Source organism: Erinaceus europaeus, chromosome 10 (assembly GCF_950295315.1).
Source record: "Erinaceus europaeus chromosome 10, mEriEur2.1, whole genome shotgun sequence".
In the NCBI taxonomy this organism is placed as follows: Eukaryota; Metazoa; Chordata; class Mammalia; order Eulipotyphla; family Erinaceidae; genus Erinaceus; species Erinaceus europaeus.
In genome coordinates, this window is record NC_080171.1 from 100628343 (window position 1) to 100633368 (window position 5026).

Sequence of the window (5026 nt, forward strand, 5' to 3'; positions counted from 1 at the left end):
CCCAGATTTCAAACTGTATTATAGGGCCATTGTCATCAAAACTGCTTGGTACTGGAACATGAATAGACATACTGACCAGTGGAATAGAATTGAGACCCCAGAAATGAGGCCCCACACCTATGGACATCTAATCTTTGACAAAGGGGCCCAGACTATTAAATGGGGAAAGCAGAGTCTCTTCAACAAATGGTGTTGGAAACAATGGGTTGAAACATGCAGAAGAATGAAACTGAATCACTGTATTTCACCAAATACAAAAGTAAATTTCAAGTGGATGTTAGACCACAAACTATCAGATACTTAGAGGAAAATATTGGCAGAACTCTTTTCTGCATACATTATAAAGACATCTTCAATGAAACGAATCCACTTACAAAGAAGACTAAGGCAAGTATAAACCTATGGGACTACATCAAATTAAAAAGCTTCTGCACAGCAAAAGAAACCACTACCCAAACCAAGAGACCCCTCACAGAATGGGAGAAGATCTTTACATGCCATACATCAGACAAGAGTTTAATAACCAACATATATAAAGAGCTTGCCAAACTCAACAACAAGACAACAAATAACCCCATCCAAAAATGGGGGGAGGACATGGACAGAATATTCACCACAGAAAAGATCCAAAAGGCTGAGAAACACATGAAAAAATGCTCCAAGTCTCTGATTGTCAGAGAAATGCAAATCAAGACAACAATGAGATACCACTTCACTCCTGTGAGAATGTCATACATCAGAAAAGGTAACAGCAGCAAATGCTGGAGAGGGTGTGGGGTCAAAGGAACCCTCCTGCACTGCTGGTGGGAATGTCAATTGGTCCAACTTCTGTGGAGAACAGTCTGGAGAACTCTCAGAAGGCTAGAAATGGACCTACCCTATGACCCTGCAATTCCTCTCCTGGGGATATATCCTAAAGAACCCAACACACCCATCCAAAAAGATCTGTGTACACATATGTTCTTAGCAGCACAATTTGTAATAGCCAAAACCTGGAAGCAACCCAGGTGTCCAATAACAGATGAGTGGATGAGCAAGTTGTGGTATATATACACAATGGAATACTACTCAGCTATAAAAAGTGGTGACTTCACTGTTTTCAGCCGATCTTGGATGGACCTTAAAAAATTCATGTTAAGTGAAATAAGTCAGAAACAGAAGGATGAATATGGGATGATCTCACTCTCAGGCAGAAGTTGAAAAACAAGATCAGAAAAGAAAACACAAGTAGAACCTGAAATGGAATTGGCATATCGCACCAAAGGAAAACTCTGGGGTGGGTGGGTGGGGAGAATACAGGTCCATGAAGGATAGAGGACATAGTGGGGGTTGTATTGTCATATGGGAAACTGGGGAATGTTATGCATGTACAAACTACTGTATTTACTGTTGAATGTAAAACATTAATTCCCCAATAAAGAAATAATAATAATAATAAAGAACCATTTGTGTGTGACCCAGGAGGTGGTACAGTGGATAAAGCACTGGACTCTCAAGCATGAGGTCCCAAGTTCAATCCCTGGAGGCACATGTCCCAGAGTAATGTCTGGTTCTTTCTCTCTCTTCCTTTCTGATAAATAAAATATTTTTTAAAAAAGAACTAACAATTTGTGTTAAGTCATTTATTCGCCACACATATACACATACAGATGCAAGAAAGAATAGCTTCTCTACACAAAGTAAATGCTTCTTATGCCAGGTGTGTGAGCTGAGGGTTTCTCTATTTCTTGGATGACATGGGTCAGGAGTCCTACAATTTAATTTAACTGCCTGGAGTCGGCACAGACCACATATTTAGGGCTCAGTTCCAGAAAAATGTTCTCCATTTTAGATACTAACCATAGATCCCAGGTTGTCAGTTACACCTCTAACCGACTGCCTGCAAGTAGAATCAATAGCCCAGAAGATGGTGCAGTGGATAAAGCGTTGGACTCATATGATGAATGAGCCTTGGATCTGAGCCCTGACATTGCACGTGCCAGAGTGATGTTATGGTTTACAAAAAAAAAAAAAAAGTGGGATCACAGCACCCTCCTCAAATTTGATAACTATTCTGACCAGCTCACAGAACCCAGAGAAACATCTGTGTTTACCCATTTTTCATAAAGGATACAATTCAGATAGTGGTTATGTGAACAGACTTTCACGCCTGAGGCTCCCAGGCCCCAGGTTTAATCCCCTGCACCACCATAAATCACAGCTGAGTAGTGCTCTGGAAAAACCAAAACAAACGAAAAAAGGATACAATTCAGGAACAGTCAAATGAAGATAGGGGGTGAGGTATGTGAGAAGGGCATGGCCCATCCCTCATCACTATCTCTACGTGTGTTTCCCTCCCAGCTCCTAGATGACAGGAAGCTAGGGTTTGTGTGGAAGGTCCAGGAAACAGGCAGATGTGGCTGAAGGGGCTTGCTATGACACTTGCTTCTTTCACCTTTTTCTGTTTTTTGTATATATATATATATATATATATATATATATATATATATATATTTTTTTTTTTTTTTTTATTTTATTTACCAGAGCACTGTTCAGCTCTGGTTTATGGTGGTGCGGGGAATTGATCCTGGAACTTGGGAGCTTCAGGCACAAGAGTCTCTTTGCATAACCATTATGCTATCTACCCCCACCCTCTTTCACCTTCTTAAAAGTGGCTGCAGGGCCAGGTGGTGTCGCACCTGGCTGAGCGCATGTACTACAATGCGTAAGGACCCAGGTTCAAACACCCAGTCTCCACCAGCAAGAGGAAAGCTTTGCAAGTGGTGAAGTAGTGCTGCAGGTGTCTCTCTGTCTCTCTACCACCCTCTTGATTTCTGGCTGTCTGTGTCCAATAAATAAATAAATAAATAATAAATGTAGGGAGCCGGGCAGTAGCATAGCAGGTTAAGCGCAGGTGGCACAAAAGTGCAAGGATCGGCATGAGGATCCCAGTTTGAGCCCCCGGCTCCCCCCCTGCAGGGGAGTGGCTTCACAGGTGGTGAAGCAGGTCTGCAGGTATCTATCTTTCTCTCCCCCATCTTCCCCTCCTCTCTCCATCCTATCCAACAACGACATCAATAACAACAATAATAATAACTATAACAACACAAGGGCAACAAAAGGGAAAATAAATATTTTTTTAAAAAGTGGCTGCGGCAAATAGGCAGTTCACACATACATAGTAGAGTTTATACTCATGTCAAGCACTGTGACAATTACCCGGCCATGACTTCCTTTGTCCCCACATCCAGCCCACAAAATAGAAATCATAACACAGATTAAAGAACCAAGTTTTGCTTTGTTTTCTTTTTCATATTTTTTTCTTTTCTGCCTCTAGGGTTATCACTGGGACTTGGTGCCTGCGCTATGAATCCTAGAGGCTACTTTTTCCTTTTTTTTTACATTTATTTATTTTCCCTTTTGTTGCCCTTGTTTTTTGTTGTTGTTGTAGTTATTATTGTTGTTGTGAAGCAACTCTCCTGCAGGTGGGGAGCCGAGGGCTCAAACTGGGATCCTTAACGCCGGTCCTTGCGCTTTGCGCCACCTGCGCTTAACCCGCTGCACTACTGCCCGACACCGTCTTCAATATTTTTATCTATTTATCTACCTATGGGATAGAAACAGAGAAATCAAGAGGGTCAGGCAGTAGTGTACCTGGTTGAGCACACACAGTATCTTGTGCAAGGACCAGTTCAAACCTTGCTCCTAACCTGCAGGGGAAAAGCTTCATGAGTGGTGAAGCAGTGCTACTGGTATCTCTATCTTCCCCCTTTCCTCTCAATTTCTGTCCCTATCCAACATAAATAAAATGAAAAAAAAAAAAGAGGGGGAAGAAAGAAATGAGAAAGACACCTGTCATTCTGCTCCACTTATTTGTTAAACTGTCCCCCAACATCCCCTCTGGCACACATGGGGACAGGGGGCTTGAATATGGGTCCTTGCACATTAACATGTGCACTCAACCAGCTATGCCTCACCCTGGTTCCTGCTGGATTTCTTTGTGTGTGTATCGTGCCAGAACTTTGCACATGCCCAATTTCACTGTTCCTGGGCCAACTTTTTCAGCCTTTTATTTCAGACAAAAAGAGAAACATCACAGTACCAAAGCACCCCCCCACCCCCTGGTGACATGACCTTCTCATATGGTAGGACTTGAACCTGAGCTACTCATAGCAAGGCATGGGCCCTACTGGGTAAGCTACCTTTTGGTCTAATGAATTTGTCTTTTAATATTTTTCTTTTTATTCTTAATACTTTATTTATTTTAATGAGAAAGGTAATAGAGAGAAACAACGCTCAGCTCTGGCTTATGGAGGTACTGGAGACTGGACCTGGGAGATCAGAGCTTCAGGCATGAGAGTTGTTTGCATAACCATTATGCTGTCTCCCCAGCCCTGGATTACTCTTGATAATATATGCACATGATTTGTCTCCATTTCTTGTCAAGTTTCTTATTGTTTCATACAAGCTCTATATATTGTGACTATTAGTTCTTTGTTAAACATACTGCAACCCACAACGACCCTGGGTCCATACTCCCAGAGGGATAGAGAATGGGAAAGCTACCAGGGGAGGGGATGGGATATGGAGATCGGGTGGTGGGAATTGTCTGGAGTTGTACCCCTCCTATCCTACAGTTTTGTTTTTTTTCCTCCAGGGTTATTGCTGGGCTCGATGCCTGCACTATGAATCCACCGCTCCTGGAGGCCATTTTTTCCCCCTTTTGTTGCCCTTGTTGTTGTAGCCTCGTTGTGGTTATTATTATTGCCATTGTTGATGTTGTTCATTGTTGGACAGGACAGAGAAAAATGGAGAGAGGAGGGGAAGACAGAGAGGGGGAGAGAAAGATAGATACCCGCAGACCTGCTTCACCACCTGTGAAGTGACTCCCCTGCAGGTCAGCTGGGGGCTCGAACCGGGATCCCTATGCCGGTCCTTGCGCTTTGTGCAACATGTGCTTAGCCCACTGCACCACCACCCGATCCCCTATCCTAAGGTTTTGTTAATGTCTCTTTTCTTAAAAAAAAAAAAAAAAAAATCGCAAATA